The sequence below is a fragment of the Schistosoma haematobium genome, chromosome 5, assembly GCF_000699445.3.
Source record: "Schistosoma haematobium chromosome 5, whole genome shotgun sequence".
Classification (NCBI taxonomy): domain Eukaryota; kingdom Metazoa; phylum Platyhelminthes; class Trematoda; order Strigeidida; family Schistosomatidae; genus Schistosoma; species Schistosoma haematobium.
In genome coordinates, this window is record NC_067200.1 from 9718266 (window position 1) to 9744104 (window position 25839).

Genomic DNA, 25839 nt, shown 5'->3' on the forward strand with positions numbered 1-25839 from the left:
GTGACGAGTGTTCCATGCAAATCGATGCGGTCAGATATGGATCGGTGAGAGGTGACTCGGTATTGTGATTAGTAGTGTGTGGGTCGAACCAGTGAGTGTGGATGTGACTGGTGGTGTGAGTGGTGTTCGTTTCACTCGAATGATGTTCACTTGTTTCAGTCAATGAAACCACATAGAGTTGATGTTCACTGAGAATTGATTGTCTGTTTATTTGTTTGCATACACGTCAGGTGTTCCATCGGATCACACAACCGAGCCATCCACTTCACAAACCAGCACACACATTCCGTCCGAAGTGTCCAGTCAATCATCCGAACCGACAACATCAACTACACCTACTCATCCACAGACTGATTCATCCATCGTGACTAGTGAGTTCAATGATTGTTTTGCATTAGGTGATGTGTATTTCAGTATTGGTTGCATGCGTGTGTGTGTGTTTGTGTGTTGTGTGTTGTGTGTTGTTGGTTTTTGTTTTGGGTGTTTCGGTGACGTGAAACAGTGTGGCACGAACACTCGTCCGACTCAACCACCAACGGTCACGTGAGCACCAGTCGATTGCACACGAGTTGTGTGTGCACTTCAAATCCGTGTGCAATGTGTGTGTTTGAGGTTTGAGAATTCACTTGTACAGTGTGTGTTTTATTGCGTGAATGTTCGTCAGTGTGAGAGAGTGGTTGAGTGATTGAGTGATTGAGTGATTGAGTGAGTGGAGACTGTGTGGTTGACGACTGACGCATCTACTGACATGACACATTGGAGAGATTGTAGGTTGAAGAGTGCTCCACTGATCCACATGTGTTTGGAACGTGTGTGTCTGCAACACACCGATGAACGGACGCTGATCGTTTGTGTCGGTGTGGTTGCACGTCGTGCTTGAATTCTCAAGTAGGAGATGAGTGACGAGTGTTCCATGCAAATCGATGCGGTCAGATATGGATCGGTGAGAGGTGACTCGGTATTGTGATTAGTAGTGTGTGGGTCGAACCAGTGAGTGTGGATGTGACTGGTGGTGTGAGTGGTGTTCGTTTCACTCGAATGATGTTCACTTGTTTCAGTCAATGAAACCACATAGAGTTGATGTTCACTGAGAATTGATTGTCTGTTTATTTGTTTGCATACACGTCAGGTGTTCCATCGGATCACACAACCGAGCCATCCACTTCACAAACCAGCACACACATTCCGTCCGAAGTGTCCAGTCAATCATCCGAACCGACAACATCAACTACACCTACTCATCCACAGACTGATTCATCCATCGTGACTAGTGAGTTCAATGATTGTTTTGCATTAGGTGATGTGTATTTCAGTATTGGTTGCATGCGTGTGTGTGTGTTTGTGTGTTGTGTGTTGTGTGTTGTTGGTTTTGTTTTGGGTGTTTCGGTGACGTGAAACAGTGTGGCACGAACACTCGTCCGACTCAACCACCAACGGTCACGTGAGCACCAGTCGATTGCACACGAGTTGTGTGTGCACTTCAAATCCGTGTGCAATGTGTGTGTTTGAGGTTTGAGAATTCACTTGTACAGTGTGTGTTTTATTGCGTGAATGTTCGTCAGTGTGAGAGAGTGGTTGAGTGATTGAGTGATTGAGTGATTGAGTGAGTGGAGACTGTGTGGTTGACGACTGACGCATCTACTGACATGACACATTGGAGAGATTGTAGGTTGAAGAGTGCTCCACTGATCCACATGTGTTTGGAACGTGTGTGTCTGCAACACACCGATGAACGGACGCTGATCGTTTGTGTCGGTGTGGTTGCACGTTGTGCTTGAATTCTCAAGTAGGAGATGAGTGACGAGTGTTCCATGCAAATCGATGCGGTCAGATATGGATCGGTGAGAGGTGACTCGGTATTGTGATTAGTAGTGTGTGGGTCGAACCAGTGAGTGTGGATGTGACTGGTGGTGTGAGTGGTGTTCGTTTCACTCGAATGATGTTCACTTGTTTCAGTCAATGAAACCACATAGAGTTGATGTTCACTGAGAATTGATTGTCTGTTTATTTGTTTGCATACACGTCAGGTGTTCCATCGGATCACACAACCGAGCCATCCACTTCACAAACCAGCACACACATTCCGTCCGAAGTGTCCAGTCAATCATCCGAACCGACAACATCAACTACACCTACTCATCCACAGACTGATTCATCCATCGTGACTAGTGAGTTCAATGATTGTTTTGCATTAGGTGATGTGTATTTCAGTATTGGTTGCATGCGTGTGTGTGTGTTTGTGTGTTGTGTGTTGTTGGTTTTTGTTTTGGGTGTTTCGGTGACGTGAAACAGTGTGGCACGAACACTCGTCCGACTCAACCACCAACGGTCACGTGAGCACCAGTCGATTGCACACGAGTTGTGTGTGCACTTCAAATCCGTGTGCAATGTGTGTGTTTGAGGTTTGAGAATTCACTTGTACAGTGTGTGTTTTATTGCGTGAATGTTCGTCAGTGTGAGAGAGTGGTTGAGTGATTGAGTGATTGAGTGATTGAGTGAGTGGAGACTGTGTGGTTGACGACTGACGCATCTACTGACATGACACATTGGAGAGATTGTAGGTTGAAGAGTGCTCCACTGATCCACATGTGTTTGGAACGTGTGTCTGCAACACACCGATGAACGGACGCTGATCGTTTGTGTCGGTGTGGTTGCACGTCGTGCTTGAATTCTCAAGTAGGAGATGAGTGACGAGTGTTCCATGCAAATCGATGCGGTCAGATATGGATCGGTGAGAGGTGACTCGGTATTGTGATTAGTAGTGTGTGGGTCGAACCAGTGAGTGTGGATGTGACTGGTGGTGTGAGTGGTGTTCGTTTCACTCGAATGATGTTCACTTGTTTCAGTCAATGAAACCACATAGAGTTGATGTTCACTGAGAATTGATTGTCTGTTTATTTGTTTGCATACACGTCAGGTGTTCCATCGGATCACACAACCGAGCCATCCACTTCACAAACCAGCACACACATTCCGTCCGAAGTGTCCAGTCAATCATCCGAACCGACAACATCAACTACACCTACTCATCCACAGACTGATTCATCCATCGTGACTAGTGAGTTCAATGATTGTTTTGCATTAGGTGATGTGTATTTCAGTATTGGTTGCATGCGTGTGTGTGTGTTTGTGTGTTGTGTGTTGTTGGTTTTTGTTTTGGGTGTTTCGGTGACGTGAAACAGTGTGGCACGAACACTCGTCCGACTCAACCACCAACGGTCACGTGAGCACCAGTCGATTGCACACGAGTTGTGTGTGCACTTCAAATCCGTGTGCAATGTGTGTGTTTGAGGTTTGAGAATTCACTTGTACAGTGTGTGTTTTATTGCGTGAATGTTCGTCAGTGTGAGAGAGTGGTTGAGTGATTGAGTGATTGAGTGATTGAGTGAGTGGAGACTGTGTGGTTGACGACTGACGCATCTACTGACATGACACATTGGAGAGATTGTAGGTTGAAGAGTGCTCCACTGATCCACATGTGTTTGGAACGTGTGTGTCTGCAACACACCGATGAACGGACGCTGATCGTTTGTGTCGGTGTGGTTGCACGTCGTGCTTGAATTCTCAAGTAGGAGATGAGTGACGAGTGTTCCATGCAAATCGATGCGGTCAGATATGGATCGGTGAGAGGTGACTCGGTATTGTGATTAGTAGTGTGTGGGTCGAACCAGTGAGTGTGGATGTGACTGGTGGTGTGAGTGGTGTTCGTTTCACTCGAATGATGTTCACTTGTTTCAGTCAATGAAACCACATAGAGTTGATGTTCACTGAGAATTGATTGTCTGTTTATTTGTTTGCATACACGTCAGGTGTTCCATCGGATCACACAACCGAGCCATCCACTTCACAAACCAGCACACACATTCCGTCCGAAGTGTCCAGTCAATCATCCGAACCGACAACATCAACTACACCTACTCATCCACAGACTGATTCATCCATCGTGACTAGTGAGTTCAATGATTGTTTTGCATTAGGTGATGTGTATTTCAGTATTGGTTGCATGCGTGTGTGTGTGTTTGTGTGTTGTGTGTTGTGTGTTGTTGGTTTTGTTTTGGGTGTTTCGGTGACGTGAAACAGTGTGGCACGAACACTCGTCCGACTCAACCACCAACGGTCACGTGAGCACCAGTCGATTGCACACGAGTTGTGTGTGCACTTCAAATCCGTGTGCAATGTGTGTGTTTGAGGTTTGAGAATTCACTTGTACAGTGTGTGTTTTATTGCGTGAATGTTCGTCAGTGTGAGAGAGTGGTTGAGTGATTGAGTGATTGAGTGATTGAGTGAGTGGAGACTGTGTGGTTGACGACTGACGCATCTACTGACATGACACATTGGAGAGATTGTAGGTTGAAGAGTGCTCCACTGATCCACATGTGTTTGGAACGTGTGTGTCTGCAACACACCGATGAACGGACGCTGATCGTTTGTGTCGGTGTGGTTGCACGTCGTGCTTGAATTCTCAAGTAGGAGATGAGTGACGAGTGTTCCATGCAAATCGATGCGGTCAGATATGGATCGGTGAGAGGTGACTCGGTATTGTGATTAGTAGTGTGTGGGTCGAACCAGTGAGTGTGGATGTGACTGGTGGTGTGAGTGGTGTTCGTTTCACTCGAATGATGTTCACTTGTTTCAGTCAATGAAACCACATAGAGTTGATGTTCACTGAGAATTGATTGTCTGTTTATTTGTTTGCATACACGTCAGGTGTTCCATCGGATCACACAACCGAGCCATCCACTTCACAAACCAGCACACACATTCCGTCCGAAGTGTCCAGTCAATCATCCGAACCGACAACATCAACTACACCTACTCATCCACAGACTGATTCATCCATCGTGACTAGTGAGTTCAATGATTGTTTTGCATTAGGTGATGTGTATTTCAGTATTGGTTGCATGCGTGTGTGTGTGTTTGTGTGTTGTGTGTTGTGTGTTGTTGGTTTTTGTTTTGGGTGTTTCGGTGACGTGAAACAGTGTGGCACGAACACTCGTCCGACTCAACCACCAACGGTCACGTGAGCACCAGTCGACTGCACATGAGTTGTGTGTGCACTTCAAATCCGTGTGCAATGTGTGTGTTTGAGGTTTGAGAATTCACTTGTACAGTGTGTGTTTTATTGCGTGAATGTTCGTCAGTGTGAGAGAGTGGTTGAGTGATTGAGTGATTGAGTGATTGAGTGAGTGGAGACTGTGTGGTTGACGACTGACGCATCTACTGACATGACACATTGGAGAGATTGTAGGTTGAAGAGTGCTCCACTGATCCACATGTGTTTGGAACGTGTGTCTGCAACACACCGATGAACGGACGCTGATCGTTTGTGTCGGTGTGGTTGCACGTCGTGCTTGAATTCTCAAGTAGGAGATGAGTGACGAGTGTTCCATGCAAATCGATGCGGTCAAATATGGATCGGTGAGAGGTGACTCGGTATTGTGATTAGTAGTGTGTGGGTCGAACCAGTGAGTGTGGATTTGACTGGTGGTGTGAGTGGTGTTCGTTTCACTCGAATGATGTTCACTTGTTTCAGTCAATGAATCCACATAGAGTTGATGTTCACTGAGAATTGATTGTCTGTTTATTTGTTTGCATACACGTCAGGTGTTCCATCGGATCACACAAGCGTGCCATCCACTTCATAGACGTTTGTGAGCTTGACGCCTGGACTTTCTGTCATGCTAATTACCTACCAGTTTGATTACGATTTCTTCGATTCTTCACACTATTCAAGCACATGACGTTCAACGTCTTTGTTCAATTTATCTTCCGTATTGCTCCTCTGCCCTCCTAGCCCTTTCATTTTTGTCCAGAACACAATACCAGCTTACGTAATAAGAATCGAATCGTTTATTTCAGACATACTCGGTTCATATATCAATCAGACAGATCACAACATACCATAAAATAGAAAGTAACATTTGTTCACAAATAATCCTGAAAGTGGCAGTGAACGAGGGGAACAGTAATTAATACACTGAGCATAGCTTAAGAACCATAAGAGGAATATAAATATACATAATGTGATTATTGAATGGTTATATCATAAGAATATTCATAGAATATTTGTCCATTAATATGCCTCGAAAGTTACGTGTATTTTAATCTTCACCGGGATATAACACCTCGTCTTTTTTCGATGCATCACAGATAATAATGATCCTTAGGATTTGTTTTTATTCGATTGGGTTTTCGTCTGATGCGCTGCGACTTCTTTGGTATTGTTGCACACGTCTTGTTGTTATTCGGATCATTTTTAATTTCATTATCTGACTCAGTTAATATATTTATTGGTTTATTCGACTTTGTAGCATTTTCTGTCTCCTCCTTTTGTCTGGTCGGCTGTATCTGGTTTGCATGCCGTGCCCATATCTTTTGTACAACTTTTTGCTTCATAGGTAACCTTCACTTTTTTTCGTTTTATGACACTAAACCTCCAGGTTGGCTTAACTCCCGTGAAATTGCTTGTCATTACCGCTTGTCCGACCTTAAACCTTCTGGGCAATGCACCATGCCGCTTGTTGAATAGCTGCTCCATTTGTTTGTTCTTGTGGAGGTTGGCTCTATGTTTTGGTTTGATTTTTTCTATAGGTATTTTAATCTTTCTTCCAAAAATTGCTTCTGCTGGGCTTTCTTGATTATTTGTTGTTGGGTTTGGTGTTGCTCGGTATGTTTGTAGAAATCTTTGGATCATCTCGTCTACTTCACCTTCTCCCTTAATTTTAATTATTGCTCTTTTAAATGTATCTACGATCCTCTCGACTAGGCCGTTTGACTGCGGTTGGTATGGGGGTGTCTTTATATGCCTAACGGCGTTGGCGACGCAGAACTTTGAGAATCCAGCGGAGGTGAACTGTAGTCCATTATCAGATACTAATACATATGGACACCCAAAGCAGCTAAATACTTGTCTCAGTTTTTTGATAGTAGCTTTTGTCGAAAGAGACTTAACGTAGTGGATCTCTGGCCATTTTAAGAAGGCATCACCAATCACCAAGTACTGTTTCTCGTTTATGGAACCGGCGAAATCCACATGTACTATTGACCACGGGTTTGTTGGTGTCCCTTAACTCTGCATTTCTGTCTTTCGAGGGGCTTTGATGGCTTTTGCACACACGGAACATCTCTCAACATATTATTTGATCTGAGCGTCAATGTTCGGCCAATATACATACCCACGTGCAAATGCTTTCACCCGTGCTACTCCTGGGTGTGCGGCATGCAGTTGTGACATCACCTTACGGCGTACGTTTGTGGGTACAATTACTCGATTTCCAAACACCAATCATCCATCCACAAGTGACAGATAATCGCGACGGTGGGAATACTGTTCAACATTTTTGTCGTCTATATGGGCAGGCCAACCATGTTCGAAATATCTAATAATCCGCATCAATTCATCGTCTTCTTGAGTATAGCGTTTAATATCTTCAGAGGATAGCGGTGTTGCTTTTATTGCAACTTACAGTATATAGTGAATATCATTTTCCAACGATATAAGTTGCGATAATAGAATCTTCGCTCTCCTGCTTCTGATTCGCAATTAATCGGGATAAAGCATCAGCTTGTTCAAACTTTTCAGTTGATTTATATAGGATTTGGAAATCATAAGCAAGCAACGTAATAGACCAGAGCTGTAATCGATTCGCTGTATATGCAGGAATACCTGACTTTGATCCGAATATAGATAAGAGCGGCTTGTGGTCCGTTAAAAGAGTAAATCGACGACCATAAATCATTTTATGGAATTTCTTTACTGCAAAAACTAAAGCTAGTCCTGCCTTCTCAATCTGACTATATTTCCGCTCAGCTGAGTTAAGAGTTCGGGATACACGAGCAATTGGCTTTTCTTTACCATCAGGAAAAGAATGGCTGATAACAGCTCCAATTCCATAGTTTGAAGCATCGGCGGCTACAATTATTTAGAGCTTAGGATTATAATGAGTCAGCAGCGGTTTACAAGATAAAATCCTTTTTATTTCATCGAAAGAATCCTGGCATTCTTTTGTCCAATACCATGTTGTATTAGCCAATCATCCGCAAAAATGAACGAAGGGTTGTAACCTCAGCCGGTCTGGGAATATTTCTGATAGCGTTCATATTGTCTGGACCCGGTCGACGACCATTTTTATCAAATATATATCCAAGGTATTTAACAGACTCGAGCAGAAATTCACACTTTTCTTTTTGTTACTGAAAACCTGCTTGTGATATTTTAGTGAGCCTCACATCTAACCGACGCATTAATTCCTGCGCAGAAGAGCCAACAACTATAATATCATCCAGCTAAACTGCTACACCTTCAACGTTGGACACCATAGTATCCATTATCTGCTGGAAAATTGCTGGAGCTAGCTTAACACCAAACGGTAATCGGTTAAATCGATAGAGTCCACGGTGGGTATTAATGGTTAATAACTCCTTTGAATCTTCGTCAACTTTCACTTAGAAGTAAGCTTCAGATTAATCAAGTTTAGAAAATAACGTCCACCGTTCAGTTTAATAAATAAATCCTCTGGCAAAGGTAATGGGTATGAATGATTTTCTAAAGCGTCATTTAACCCTGTTGAAAAATCTGCACAAAGGCGAATAACCCCGTTCGCTTTCTGAACTACTACAATCGGTGCTGCCCATGCCGAATAATTAACGGGTTGTATAACTCCGAACTTCTCTAATCGGTCTAATTCTTTGTCGACTTTGTCAATAGCCGCATATGGAACTTGACGCTTTGGACGAAAAACAGGTTTTACATCCTGTCATAAGTATAATTTTGCCTTCCCAATTGTACGGCATCCCAATTTATTCTGGAACAAGTTTTTATGTTTCCGCAAAAGATCTTCTGTCGTTACGACTTTCTTAGTTACATGAACTGCGAGTGGAACTCTAGAACTATTTGCGTTTTTCATCGTACATGTTTCACTTAATGGTACATCCCATAAATGTAGTTCATCTATCCAGTCTATACCAACAAGGTCTAACTCATGCCTGTTCGTTAAGTAACAATTTCCTGTAAAGTAATTACCTCGGAATTTAACAGAGCATTTTATCATTCCCACAAGTTTCAATACATCTACGGACGCATTCCGTGCAGTGTGCTCTGTTGGTAATAATTTCGGACACCCAATTAAATAATACGCTCGTTTCGAGATTAGTGTGATATCTGACGCTGTGTCCAATTGCAATGGAACATGAATACCGTTAACAAATAATTCCACATATCTTCTTCTATCTGCTACGCTTAGAGCCAGTGTAGAATATATATGCTGTTTATATACTTAGTTTTGTACTGGTGAGGATGTCTGGTTTGTTTTGACCTGAAACTTTCTCTAGTTTGACAGACTATTTCTTTGTGGCCAACTTTATTTCATATAGTGCATCTATGATTTCTAAACCGTCAAAATCTTGAGAAATGCCACGCACCACAATACTAACATTTAGTTGCAGGTTTAGAAGTTTTTGAATGATATTTATGACTTTTTGTACTATTTTGTCTTTGACCTGTCTTAACGGCATGAACAGAATTAGATGGTGCAGCACTTTTGGTTTCCGGCACAGCTGCATCTTGATTTAAGTTTATTAACCGTTGGCATTCAGTGGTAATAGTTTGTAACATCATTTCATCATCATGTTCCATACGGGATAACAACTTCATGCAAACATCAGCATCAACAGGAAAGTTCAACCCAGAAATGAATAATAAGCATTTAAATTGATCACTGGCTAATACCTTTAATTTAAATCGTTCTGCTTGTAAATTTACTCTTCCGGCGTATGTAGTATATTCTTCATCAGACTCGTAAGTCAGCTGTAGGCAGTTATACCGGATATGGAATAAAGACGACTGTTCACAAAACATTTTATTTAGGATGCTAACAGTTTCATCGAAATTAACTTCTCGCGGATGTTTAGGCAGAATATGTTATTTATACTTCTGATGCTCATTAGGACCAAGTTTCTGTAATAGAAGCCGGAATTTCTTTGCATCATCCATAGCAGCAAATTCTACTCGGGAAGTATCTTCTACTCTGCTGAACCAAGCTTCAAAAGTGTGGGAAATAATAATTGATAGACCAGGTATCTTGACCTGTTTCACAGAATTCATTTCACCCATGATTATGAACACTTGTTTATTCAACTTCGCTCTCCAGGTGTATCTGGTATACCGGACAGTTACCACCTCAACACCGATACACTATACTACAAATGTTATATATCAATTTACAACCTCGTAATTTAACAGCTTGGCTAACATCTACTCTCCTCTTTTCGAATTTAGTTCCACATAATTTGTCGGCATAATTGCTTTCCCAATTACCAAGTCTGTCTTTGAACTAACCGCACACATCTATCTACGATTGAACAACACATGTACAACTTCACAGACACACAACTGATAAATCTGCCTCTGGATTTCCCCTCTGTGTGTGAGCATGAACGGCAAACCACCCTCAGATACACACTTGTTCACACGTTCAGGACCTGTCTGTCATTGTCGAAATCTAACTCACACTTATCCGACAGTCGCTCCTGTCAACGATTTACTCCATACTATCAATAATCTACAAACACGCTCTCACACTCTCACAGTTCGCCGTCTCTCCAACACGTTTGAACAAACATTCACTTACTCAATCTGCATCATCATCACCAGCACCATTCTGCCTCCATGTTATTAAAACCTATTTCTACATCAAGCCCTATGTCTCACTCTCTACCTCTCTTCACATTATTGTTGACGTACATTTCGCACGATCTGGAAAACGTTGACAAGCGCATTTGCATACAGAGCTTGAATGATAAGTCCCGTTCTTCACTTATATTAGTAAAATGCCACGGCAACATAATCCAGTCAAATTTATTTTCCCTGTTGTCAATCCAAATATAAGATGTACATCGTGTTCAATCGATTGAATGTAAATTTCCATTCTTTGTGGTGGTCTAAATGTACTTCTGTGAGATCCTTGTCTTCTGAATAGTTTCTTATGTGCTTAATAAGCACATCACGACACACTGGTCTTTCTGTTAACAAGATTTTGTAGCACGAACTTTAATTAAATTATACAAAATAACAAGAACACTGAAAGTGAGATCAAATTTGGTGCTAATATATTCCGCGAACAGTATCATGGTCATCATTTAACCGGAAAGACATGATCCAGATCTCATTTTCGGAGCCACAAATAAAAAATAATGATTCATGCACAATGTATTGCATACACGTATTGTTTCAATAAATATCTTTTCCCAAGTTTGTTGTTTTATGTCGGAACTTGAGGATATGTGAAAAGCTGTTTGTTTTACTCACTTTCAGCTCCGGCCTTCGAAGTAAAAGGATTGTTGTATAAGGATCAAGGAGCGAGACCACACATATGGACTGATGATTTGCTGAATCCACTGACTGAAATCTATCAAAACCTGTCACAATCATTCTGTCGATTAGTAAGTTTAACCGTTATCAGTATTCATTCCAATCTTTATGCATTTAAGATAAGATTTTAGTCACTTAATCTCTTCACACTCCCACTCTCCAAAAATTGTATCACACCTCATGGAAAAAACCGTCAACCTATATCTCAGTATTTGTGTAGTGGAGAGTGGAGAAAAGAAAATGTAATGACCAATTTGTCTCACTTCAATAATAATTCTAACATATTGAACATCTCCCATCGAACAGATTCTTCACTATGTTCTAACACAATTCTGTGTACGTAAGCATTATATCAACTGGTCAGTTGTTACTCTGTTTCAGCTGTTTAAATACAACAGTCAGTGGACCATAAAATGAACACTCGGTTATGTAGAAGATGAGACGACTGGGAACTTGTTTACATCCACAATAGAACCAAATCGACATTTGGACATTTGGGATAATAGCTCGTATTGCTTATCATTCGACTCACATACTGACAACTGGTAGAGTGTTGTTGTCCGTCATTATGGTTGTTTTCTTCCACTGACTTAAAAGCCATCTCCACAAACGGGTATGCCTTTGAAGAATTATCATAACCATCTCAACATTTAGTATGAGTGCCTGCGTTTGTCATGACTGCTTCGCATATCAATGCTAAAGTAATTTTATTTCAAGCCGTCAAGAAGGGCGCGGAATATTCTCAATCAATTATGAAGTATAGAAACCGAAACTGAGAGTGAACAACTATCAAATAATTAAAGATATGTTCACTGTTGCGTACAGCGAAGCTACTACAGTCGTATAAGATGCAAAATAACAAGACTAATCACAATTCTCTTTTTCCCCACTCATCAATGACCAGGTTTTAGATAGTTTACGTTTGGGCAATCCAGATATTGCAAAAGATGCAAAATGTCACAAGGTTGTTTTCACACCAGTCACTATATTCTATTATCAAAAACGCCAAGTCGATGCAACAGGGAACTCTAGTGAAAACTCTACTCAAGGTGTACAGGCGAGTTCAGAAATACAACTCGTGTCACCCAATGCAACAGAACTTAATCAGACGGAATTCAACAACATTCTCGTTACAGGATACAATCAAGTGAATTCGAGCAGTGAATTGCAGTTATCCAATGTAGAAACTAACGGTAAGTCAAGTGATTTGATTGTCTCGAGTTCGCACTTTTGTATATCGTGTCCGGTTTCGTTTGTTAATAAAAGACGAGGGAAACATACGAACACACTGTAAATTGATTTGTGAACATAGAATCAGTTAAATTGCGTTAATGATAATTATTATTATTATTATTATTATTATCAGCTTTATTCAATATTATATTTTTGGTACAATATAGAATTCTCAGCGTAAAGTATTTCAACAAGTTTCCGTTTCTTTCTTCTTGGTCGGTCTTGGCGATAAATATTGAGTAATCGCCAGTTAGATGTTAGCAGTTCACTAAATGAACATCTGAATAATGTGCATTCTTTCCGTTGTATAGTGCCAGCAACCACATTGTCTCTTATTGAGTTTTTGTAACTTTGACAACGAAAGATTTTACACTTTTCAGAAACGCAGCAGAATAGGTTATGCGATTAATAAACATAGTGATATATTAAAACAAACAAAAATAGATAACTTGTTGAAATATCTAGATGGCAGGAACAGGTAGCCCAGATGATCAAGCAGACCGCCATTGCGAACACTTATCTTATCGGATGAAAACGGTAAGTGAAGAGACTCCGAGCAATTGAGAATACAAGTCGGAGTTTAGTAGATGGAGAGAAATAGAGATAAGCAAATGAGGTAACTCGTACAAGAGAAACATAAATCTCAACAACATATCGACAACGTCCTCCACCAAGTGTTCATCAGTCTTCATGACTGTATACTGTCAATTGAAGAATTAATACTGGAAAACGTCTATACTGACAGTATGATTTAGGTGAAAGAATTAAGGGATTTGTATCATGAGTTATGTAGACAATCAATGTTTTAGTTAGAATACAAAAACAAGATTGTTGGACAATATCTGTCATAAGAGCCAGTTCAGTCGTAGCCTATTGATACCCAAACACATATTATTATGATGAGTAGACTGTATCACAGAACACGATAATAAATAAGTATTATGCTAAACTATTACATTATGAGCCTTCATGTGTCTGCGGTTATGTGGAGAAGTCAACAAAATGGATTGCGATGGACAAAGCATGAATATGTGAAAATACATGTTCCCTATCATCCAACACTCCAAATACGTATTCTACATAGTTCATTTTCTTCAGAAAACTACTTGTCGACTAACGCCATGATACCCAGTAAAAGCTCACTCACTCACTCACTCACTCACTCATCGACAAAATTAATCTTCTCTTACATTTCTATAGTTGTTACACCCGACTCTACAACAATGGTCCAACTCACACAGACCAGTATACAAACTCAGTTTGAAGAGTTCACCACCAACCAACACGTCATCAGCACTGAATCACAAATCTCAACAGAATTATACAACTTCTCATCATTAGGTGAGTCCTTTATTTCTTCATTATAGTGCACCGTTATACATTCATTACAAGCTTCATGAGTAAGATAATCGATTCGGAAAATATACAAAAAAACATATATTAAGAAGACAAATCACTCGAAATAGGTTATATCTATAAAGAAAATCGAAGCAGATAAAAGATAGAGCAATACAGCGAAAAATGTCGTCTGTTACAAATAACACAATAAAATAGAAGGATGTAAATGATAAAACAAAAATAATGAAAATCACATAGTGAATTAAATGATGAAAAAACACATCTGACGAATCTCAATTCAAATCATACATAATATGTCATTATCAAAATGCAACACACTCACTCTCTACACATTCGTTTCCCACTACTACTTCTCAACAGGTGTCCATTCCGATTCCACATCCATTCCACCAGTCACCGACATCACTCATTCAACTCAGTCTGATCAAACCACATCCACGTCACACTTGATCGACACCACGCCAACAATCTCCACTACAGCATTCCAGTCGACAGAATCAACCACACTGCAAGCACCAATCTCAACACCAGTGTCAGTGTCAGTGTCAACATCACAGCACACACCAGAGTCCACATCACAGCCATCACCACAGTCTAAACTAATGCAAACACGTACGTATCGGATTTTCAATGGAACAAAACTCAGCATACCAAACTAAATCACAAATAAAATACCACATAAAACATTATTTAATCCTCAAAAGTCAAAGTCAATATGAAATATAAAATAGAAATATATCCCAAAAATATTCTGAAAAAACTCAACCGCATAAAACCAGTAAAGGCAGCTAAGGAAATACCAACGCACACGAAAAAAACAACGGATATTAGACATAAATTAAATTAATAAATTAAAATGATATTACCCAGAAGTATGCTACACAGATCCATAGTTTTGCAACGTGTGTGTTTGCAACACACCGATGAACGGACGCTGATCGTTTGTGTCGGTGTGGTTGCACGTTGTGCTTGAATTCTCAAGTAGGAGATGAGTGACGAGTGTTCCATGCAAATCGATGCGGTCAGATATGGATCGGTGAGAGGTGACTCGGTATTGTGATTAGTAGTGTGTGGGTCGAACCAGTGAGTGTGGATGTGACTGGTGGTGTGAGTGGTGTTCGTTTCACTCGAATGATGTTCACTTGTTTCAGTCAATGAAACCACATAGAGTTGATGTTCACTGAGAATTGATTGTCTGTTTATTTGTTTGCATACACGTCAGGTGTTCCATCGGATCACACAACCGAGCCATCCACTTCACAAACCAGCACACACATTCCGTCCGAAGTGTCCAGTCAATCATCCGAACCGACAACATCAACTACACCTACTCATCCACAGACTGATTCATCCATCGTGACTAGTGAGTTCAATGATTGTTTTGCATTAGGTGATGTGTATTTCAGTATTGGTTGCATGCGTGTGTGTGTGTTTGTGTGTTTGTGTGTTGTGTGTTGGGTGTTTCGGTGACGTGAAACAGTGTGGCACGAACACTCGTCCGACTCAACCACCAACGGTCACGTGAGCACCAGTCGATTGCACACGAGTTGTGTGTGCACTTCAAATCCGTGTGCAATGTGTGTGTTTGAGGTTTGAGAATTCACTTGTACAGTGTGTGTTTTATTGCGTGAATGTTCGTCAGTGTGAGAGAGTGGTTGAGTGATTGAGTGATTGAGTGATTGAGTGAGTGGAGACTGTGTGGTTGACGACTGACGCATCTACTGACATGACACATTGGAGAGATTGTAGGTTGAAGAGTGCTCCACTGATCCACATGTGTTTGGAACGTGTGTGTCTGCAACACACCGATGAACGGACGCTGATCGTTTGTGTCGGTGTGGTTGCACGTCGTGCTTGAATTCTCAAGTAGGAGATGAGTGACGAGTGTTCCATGCAAATCGATGCGGTCAGATATGGATCGGTGAGAGGTGACTCGGTATTGTGATTAGTAGTGTGTGGGTCGAACCAGTGAGTGTGGATGTGACTGGTGGTGTGAGTGGTGTTCGTTTCACTCGAATGATGTTCACTTGTTTCAGTCAATGAAACCACATAGAGTTGATGTTCACTGAGAATTGATTGTCTGTTTATTTGTTTGCATACACGTCAGGTGTTCCATCGGATCACACAACCGAGCCATCCACTTCACAAACCAGCACACACATTCCGTCCGAAGTGTCCAGTCAATCATCCGAACCGACAACATCAACTACACCTACTCATCCACAGACTGATTCATCCATCGTGACTAGTGAGTTCAATGATTGTTTTGCATTAGGTGATGTGTATTTCAGTATTGGTTGCATGCGTGTGTGTGTGTTTGTGTGCGTGTGTGTTTGTGTTTGTGTGTTGTGTGTTGTGTGTTGTTGGTTTTGTTTTGGGTGTTTCGGTGACGTGAAACAGTGTGGCACGAACACTCGTCCGACTCAACCACCAACGGTCACGTGAGCACCAGTCGATTGCACACGAGTTGTGTGTGCACTTCAAATCCGTGTGCAATGTGTGTGTTTGAGGTTTGAGAATTCACTTGTACAGTGTGTGTTTTATTGCGTGAATGTTCGTCAGTGTGAGAGAGTGGTTGAGTGATTGAGTGATTGAGTGATTGATTGATTGAGTGATTGAGTGAGTGGAGACTGTGTGGTTGACGACTGACGCATCTACTGACATGACACATTGGAGAGATTGTAGGTTGAAGAGTGCTCCACTGATCCACATGTGTTTGGAACGTGTGTGTCTGCAACACACCGATGAACGGACGCTGATCGTTTGTGTCGGTGTGGTTGCACGTCGTGCTTGAATTCTCAAGTAGGAGATGAGTGACGAGTGTTCCATGCAAATCGATGCGGTCAGATATGGATCGGTGAGAGGTGACTCGGTATTGTGATTAGTAGTGTGTGGGTCGAACCAGTGAGTGTGGATGTGACTGGTGGTGTGAGTGGTGTTCGTTTCACTCGAATGATGTTCACTTGTTTCAGTCAATGAAACCACATAGAGTTGATGTTCACTGAGAATTGATTGTCTGTTTATTTGTTTGCATACACGTCAGGTGTTCCATCGGATCACACAACCGAGCCATCCACTTCACAAACCAGCACACACATTCCGTCCGAAGTGTCCAGTCAATCATCCGAACCGACAACATCAACTACACCTACTCATCCACAGACTGATTCATCCATCGTGACTAGTGAGTTCAATGATTGTTTTGCATTAGGTGATGTGTATTTCAGTATTGGTTGCATGCGTGTGTGTGTGTTGCGTGCGTGTGTGTGTGTGTTTGTGTGTTGTGTGTTGTGTGTTTCGGTGACGTGAAACAGTGTGGCACGAACACTCGTCCGACTCAACCACCAACGGTCACGTGAGCACCAGTCGATTGCACACGAGTTGTGTGTGCACTTCAAATCCGTGTGCAATGTGTGTGTTTGAGGTTTGAGAATTCACTTGTACAGTGTGTGTTTTATTGCGTGAATGTTCGTCAGTGTGAGAGAGTGGTTGAGTGATTGAGTGATTGAGTGATTGAGTGATTGAGTGAGTGGAGACTGTGTGGTTGACGACTGACGCATCTACTGACATGACACATTGGAGAGATTGTAGGTTGAAGAGTGCTCCACTGATCCACATGTGTTTGGAACGTGTGTGTCTGCAACACACCGATGAACGGACGCTGATCGTTTGTGTCGGTGTGGTTGCACGTTGTGCTTGAATTCTCAAGTAGGAGATGAGTGACGAGTGTTCCATGCAAATCGATGCGGTCAGATATGGATCGGTGAGAGGTGACTCGGTATTGTGATTAGTAGTGTGTGGGTCGAACCAGTGAGTGTGGATGTGACTGGTGGTGTGAGTGGTGTTCGTTTCACTCGAATGATGTTCACTTGTTTCAGTCAATGAAACCACATAGAGTTGATGTTCACTGAGAATTGATTGTCTGTTTATTTGTTTGCATACACGTCAGGTGTTCCATCGGATCACACAACCGAGCCATCCACTTCACAAACCAGCACACACATTCCGTCCGAAGTGTCCAGTCAATCATCCGAACCGACAACATCAACTACACCTACTCATCCACAGACTGATTCATCCATCGTGACTAGTGAGTTCAATGATTGTTTTGCATTAGGTGATGTGTATTTCAGTATTGGTTGCATGCGTGTGTGTGTGTTTGTGTGCGTGTGTGTTTGTGTTTGTGTGTTGTGTGTTGTGTGTTGTTGGTTTTTGTTTTGGGTGTTTCGGTGACGTGAAACAGTGTGGCACGAACACTCGTCCGACTCAACCACCAACGGTCACGTGAGCACCAGTCGATTGCACACGAGTTGTGTGTGCACTTCAAATCCGTGTGCAATGTGTGTGTTTGAGGTTTGAGAATTCACTTGTACAGTGTGTGTTTTATTGCGTGAATGTTCGTCAGTGTGAGAGAGTGGTTGAGTGATTGAGTGATTGAGTGATTGAGTGATTGAGTGAGTGGAGACTGTGTGGTTGACGACTGACGCATCTACTGACATGACACATTGGAGAGATTGTAGGTTGAAGAGTGCTCCACTGATCCACATGTGTTTGGAACGTGTGTGTCTGCAACACACCGATGAACGGACGCTGATCGTTTGTGTCGGTGTGGTTGCACGTCGTGCTTGAATTCTCAAGTAGGAGATGAGTGACGAGTGTTCCATGCAAATCGATGCGGTCAGATATGGATCGGTGAGAGGTGACTCGGTATTGTGATTAGTAGTGTGTGGGTCGAACCAGTGAGTGTGGATGTGACTGGTGGTGTGAGTGGTGTTCGTTTCACTCGAATGATGTTCACTTGTTTCAGTCAATGAAACCACATAGAGTTGATGTTCACTGAGAATTGATTGTCTGTTTATTTGTTTGCATACACGTCAGGTGTTCCATCGGATCACACAACCGAGCCATCCACTTCACAAACCAGCACACACATTCCGTCCGAAGTGTCCAGTCAATCATCCGAACCGACAACATCAACTACACCTACTCATCCACAGACTGATTCATCCATCGTGACTAGTGAGTTCAATGATTGTTTTGCATTAGGTGATGTGTATTTCAGTATTGGTTGCATGCGTGTGTGTGTGTTTGTGTGCGTGTGTGTTTGTGTTTGTGTGTTGTGTGTTGTTGGTTTTTGTTTTGGGTGTTTCGGTGACGTGAAACAGTGTGGCACGAACACTCGTCCGACTCAACCACCAACGGTCACGTGAGCACCAGTCGATTGCACACGAGTTGTGTGTGCACTTCAAATCCGTGTGCAATGTGTGTGTTTGAGGTTTGAGAATTCACTTGTACAGTGTGTGTTTTATTGCGTGAATGTTCGTCAGTGTGAGAGAGTGGTTGAGTGATTGAGTGATTGAGTGATTGAGTGAGTGGAGACTGTGTGGTTGACGACTGACGCATCTACTGACATGACACATTGGAGAGATTGTAGGTTGAAGAGTGCTCCACTGATCCACATGTGTTTGGAACGTGTGTGTCTGCAACACACCGATGAACGGACGCTGATCGTTTGTGTCGGTGTGGTTGCACGTTGTGCTTGAATTGTCAAGTAGGAGATGAGTGACGAGTGTTCCATGCAAATCGATGCGGTCAGATATGGATCGGTGAGAGGTGACTCGGTATTGTGATTAGTAGTGTGTGGGTCGAACCAGTGAGTGTGGATGTGACTGGTGGTGTGAGTGGTGTTCGTTTCACTCGAATGATGTTCACTTGTTTCAGTCAATGAAACCACATAGAGTTGATGTTCACTGAGAATTGATTGTCTGTTTATTTGTTTGCATACACGTCAGGTGTTCCATCGGATCACACAACCGAGCCATCCACTTCACAAACCAGCACACACATTCCGTCCGAAGTGTCCAGTCAATCATCCGAACCGACAACATCAACTACACCTACTCATCCACAGACTGATTCATCCATCGTGACTAGTGAGTTCAATGATTGTTTTGCATTAGGTGATGTGTATTTCAGTATTGGTTGCATGCGTGTGTGTGTGTTTGTGTGCGTGTGTGTTTGTGTTTGTGTGTTGTGTGTTGTGTTTGTGTGTTTTGTTTTGGGTGTTTCGGTGACGTGAAACAGTGTGGCACGAACACTCGTCCGACTCAACCACCAACGGTCACGTGAGCACCAGTCGATTGCACACGAGTTGTGTGTGCACTTCAAATCCGTGTGCAATGTGTGTGTTTGAGGTTTGAGAATTCACTTGTACAGTGTGTGTTTTATTGCGTGAATGTTCGTCAGTGTGAGAGAGTGGTTGAGTGATTGAGTGATTGAGTGAGTGGAGACTGTGTGGTTGACGACTGACGCATCTACTGACATGACACATTGGAGAGATTGTAGGTTGAAGAGTGCTCCACTGATCCACATGTGTTTGGAACGTGTGTGTCTGCAACACACCGATGAACGGACGCTGATCGTTTGTGTCGGTGTGGTTGCACGTTGTGCTTGAATTCTCAAGTAGGAGATGAGTGACGAGTGTTCCATGCAAATCGATGCGGTCAGATATGGATCGGTGAGAGGTGACTCGGTATTGTGATTAGTAGTGTGTGGGTCGAACCAGTGAGTGTGGATGTGACTGGTGGTGTGAGTGGTGTTCGTTTCACTCGAATGATGTTCACTTGTTTCAGTCAATGAAACCACATAGAGTTGATGTTCACTGAGAATTGATTGTCTGTTTATTTGTTTGCATACACGTCAGGTGTTCCATCGGATCACACAACCGAGCCATCCACTTCACAAACCAGCACACACATTCCGTCCGAAGTGTCCAGTCAATCATCCGAACCGACAACATCAACTACACCTACTCATCCACAGACTGATTCATCCATCGTGACTAGTGAGTTCAATGATTGTTTTGCATTAGGTGATGTGTATTTCAGTATTGGTTGCATGCTTGTGTGTGTGTGCGTGCGTGTGTGTGTTTGTGTTTCGTGTGTTGTGTGTTGTGTGTTTGTTTTGGGTGTTTCGGTGACGTGAAACAGTGTGGCACGAACACTCGTCCGACTCAACCACCAACGGTCACGTGAGCACCAGTCGATTGCACACGAGTTGTGTGTGCACTTCAAATCCGTGTGCAATGTGTGTGTTTGAGGTTTGAGAATTCACTTGTACAGTGTGTGTTTTATTGCGTGAATGTTCGTCAGTGTGAGAGAGTGGTTGAGTGATTGAGTGATTGAGTGATTGAGTGATTGAGTGAGTGGAGACTGTGTGGTTGACGACTGACGCATCTACTGACATGACACATTGGAGAGATTGTAGGTTGAAGAGTGCTCCACTGATCCACATGTGTTTGGAACGTGTGTGTCTGCAACACACCGATGAACGGACGCTGATCGTTTGTGTCGGTGTGGTTGCACGTTGTGCTTGAATTGTCAAGTAGGAGATGAGTGACGAGTGTTCCATGCAAATCGATGCGGTCAGATATGGATCGGTGAGAGGTGACTCGGTATTGTGATTAGTAGTGTGTGGGTCGAACCAGTGAGTGTGGATGTGACTGGTGGTGTGAGTGGTGTTCGTTTCACTCGAATGATGTTCACTTGTTTCAGTCAATGAAACCACATAGAGTTGATGTTCACTGAGAATTGATTGTCTGTTTATTTGTTTGCATACACGTCAGGTGTTCCATCGGATCACACAACCGAGCCATCCACTTCACAAACCAGCACACACATTCCGTCCGAAGTGTCCAGTCAATCATCCGAACCGACAACATCAACTACACCTACTCATCCACAGACTGATTCATCCATCGTGACTAGTGAGTTCAATGATTGTTTTGCATTAGGTGATGTGTATTTCAGTATTGGTTGCATGCGTGTGTGTGTGTGTTTGTGTGCGTGTGTGTTTGTGTTTGTGTGTTGTGTGTTGTGTGTTGTTGGTTTTTGTTTTGGGTGTTTCGGTGACGTGAAACAGTGTGGCACGAACACTCGTCCGACTCAACCACCAACGGTCACGTGAGCACCAGTCGATTGCACACGAGTTGTGTGTGCACTTCAAATCCGTGTGCAATGTGTGTGTTTGAGGTTTGAGAATTCACTTGTACAGTGTGTGTTTTATTGCGTGAATGTTCGTCAGTGTGAGAGAGTGGTTGAGTGATTGAGTGATTGAGTGATTGAGTGAGTGGAGACTGTGTGGTTGACGACTGACGCATCTACTGACATGACACATTGGAGAGTGCTCCACTGATCCACATGTGTTTGGAACGTGTGTCTGCAACACACCGATGAACGGACGCTGATCGTTTGTGTCGGTGTGGTTGCACGTTGTGCTTGAATTGTCAAGTAGGAGATGAGTGACGAGTGTTCCATGCAAATCGATGCGGTCAGATATGGATCGGTGAGAGGTGACTCGGTATTGTGATTAGTAGTGTGTGGGTCGAACCAGTGAGTGTGGATGTGACTGGTGGTGTGAGTGGTGTTCGTTTCACTCGAATGATGTTCACTTGTTTCAGTCAATGAAACCACATAGAGTTGATGTTCACTGAGAATTGATTGTCTGTTTATTTGTTTGCATACACGTCAGGTGTTCCATCGGATCACACAACCGAGCCATCCACTTCACAAACCAGCACACACATTCCGTCCGAAGTGTCCAGTCAATCATCCGAACCGACAACATCAACTACACCTACTCATCCACAGACTGATTCATCCATCGTGACTAGTGAGTTCAATGATTGTTTTGCATTAGGTGATGTGTATTTCAGTATTGGTTGCATGCGTGTGTGTGTGTTTGTGTGTTGTGTGTTGTGTGTTGTTGGTTTTTGTTTTGGGTGTTTCGGTGACGTGAAACAGTGTGGCACGAACACTCGTCCGACTCAACCACCAACGGTCACGTGAGCACCAGTCGATTGCACACGAGTTGTGTGTGCACTTCAAATCCGTGTGCAATGTGTGTGTTTGAGGTTTGAGAATTCACTTGTACAGTGTGTGTTTTATTGCGTGAATGTTCGTCAGTGTGAGAGAGTGGTTGAGTGATTGAGTGATTGAGTGATTGAGTGAGTGGAGACTGTGTGGTTGACGACTGACGCATCTACTGACATGACACATTAGGTTGAGAGTGCTCCACTGATCCACATGTGTTTGGAACGTGTGTCTGCAACACACCGATGAACGGACGCTGATCGTTTGTGTCGGTGTGGTTGCACGTTGTGCTTGAATTCTCAAGTAGGAGATGAGTGACGAGTGTTCCATGCAAATCGATGCGGTCAGATATGGATCGGTGAGAGGTGACTCGGTATTGTGATTAGTAGTGTGTGGGTCGAACCAGTGAGTGTGGATGTGACTGGTGGTGTGAGTGGTGTTCGTTTCACTCGAATGATGTTCACTTGTTTCAGTCAATGAAACCACATAGAGTTGATGTTCACTGAGAATTGATTGTCTGTTTATTTGTTTGCATACACGTCAGGTGTTCCATCGGATCACACAACCGAGCCATCCACTTCACAAACCAGCACACACATTCCGTCCGAAGTGTCCAGTCAATCATCCGAACCGACAACATCAACTACACCTACTCATCCACAGACTGATTCATCCATCGTGACTAGTGAGTTCAATGATTGTTTTGCATTAGGTGATGTGTATTTCAGTATTGGTTGCATGCGTGTGTGTGTGTTTGTGTGTTGTGTGTTGTGTGTTGTTGGTTTTTGTTTTGGGTGTTTCGGTGACGTGAAACAGTGTGGCACGAACACTCGTCCGACTCAACCACCAACGGTCACGTGAGCACCAGTCGATTGCACACGAGTTGTGTGTGCACTTCAAATCCGTGTGCAATGTGTGTGTTTGAGGTTTGAGAATTCACTTGTACAGTGTGTGTTTTATTGCGTGAATGTTCGTCAGTGTGAGAGAGTGGTTGAGTGATTGAGTGATTGAGTGATTGAGTGAGTGGAGACTGTGTGGTTGACGACTGACGCATCTACTGACATGACACATTGGAGAGTGCTCCACTGATCCACATGTGTTTGTAACGTGTGTGTCTGCAACACACCGATGAACGGACGCTGATCGTTTGTGTCGGTGTGGTTGCACGTGTGCTTGAATTGTCAAGTAGGAGATGAGTGACGAGTGTTCCATGCAAATCGATGCGGTCAGATATGGATCGGTGAGAGGTGACTCGGTATTGTGATTAGTAGTGTGTGGGTCGAACCAGTGAGTGTGGATGTGACTGGTGGTGTGAGTGGTGTTCGTTTCACTCGAATGATGTTCACTTGTTTCAGTCAATGAAACCACATAGAGTTGATGTTCACTGAGAATTGATTGTCTGTTTATTTGTTTGCATACACGTCAGGTGTTCCATCGGATCACACAACCGAGCCATCCACTTCACAAACCAGCACACACATTCCGTCCGAAGTGTCCAGTCAATCATCCGAACCGACAACATCAACTACACCTACTCATCCACAGACTGATTCATCCATCGTGACTAGTGAGTTCAATGATTGTTTTGCATTAGGTGATGTGTATTTCAGCATTGGTTGCATGCTTGTGTGTGTGTGTGTTTGTGTGTTTGTTTGTGTGTTGTGTGTTTCGGTGACGTGAAACAGTGTGGCACGAACACTCGTCCGACTCAACCACCAACGGTCACGTGAGCACCAGTCGATTGCACATGAGTTGTGTGTGCACTTCAAATCCGTGTGCAATGTGTGTGTTTGAGGTTTGAGAATTCACTTGTACAGTGTGTGTTTTATTGCGTGAATGTTCGTCAGTGTGAGAGAGTGGTTGAGTGATTGAGTGATTGAGTGATTGAGTGAGTGGAGACTGTGTGGTTGACGACTGACGCATCTACTGACATGACACATTGGAGAGTGCTCCACTGATCCACATGTGTTTGGAACGTGTGTCTGCAACACACCGATGAACGGACGCTGATCGTTTGTGTCGGTGTGGTTGCACGTTGTGCTTGAATTCTCAAGTAGGAGATGAGTGACGAGTGTTCCATGCAAATCGATGCGGTCAGATATGGATCGGTGAGAGGTGACTCGGTATTGTGATTAGTAGTGTGTGGGTGGAACCAGTGAGTGTGTACGTGACTGGTGGTGTGAGTGGTGTGAGTGGTGTTCGTTTCACTCGAATGATGTTCACTTGTTTCAGTCAATGAAACCACATAGAGTTGATGTTCACTGAGAATTGATTGTCTGTTTATTTGTTTGCATACACGTCAGGTGTTCCATCGGATCACACAACCGAGCCATCCACTTCACAAACCAGCACACACATTCCGTCCGAAGTGTCCAGTCAATCATCCGAACCGACAACATCAACTACACCTACTCATCCACAGACTGATTCATCCATCGTGACTAGTGAGTTCAATGATTGTTTTGCATTAGGTGATGTGTATTTCAGTATTGGTTGCATGCGTGTGTGTGTGTTTGTGTGCGTGTGTGTTTGTGTTTGTGTGTTGTGTGTTGTGTTTTGTGTGTTTTGTTTTGGGTGTTTCGGTGACGTGAAACAGTGTGGCACGAACACTCGTCCGACTCAACCACCAACGGTCACGTGAGCACCAGTCGATTGCACACGAGTTGTGTGTGCACTTCAAATCCGTGTGCAATGTGTGTGTTTGAGGTTTGAGAATTCACTTGTACAGTGTGTGTTTTATTGCGTGAATGTTCGTCAGTGTGAGAGAGTGGTTGAGTGATTGAGTGATTGAGTGATTGAGTGAGTGGAGACTGTGTGGTTGACGACTGACGCATCTACTGACATGACACATTGGTAGGTTGAGAGTGCTCCACTGATCCACATGTGTTTGGAACGTGTGTGTCTGCAACACACCGATGAACGGACGCTGATCGTTTGTGTCGGTGTGGTTGCACGTTGTGCTTGAATTCTCAAGTAGGAGATGAGTGACGAGTGTTCCATGCAAATCGA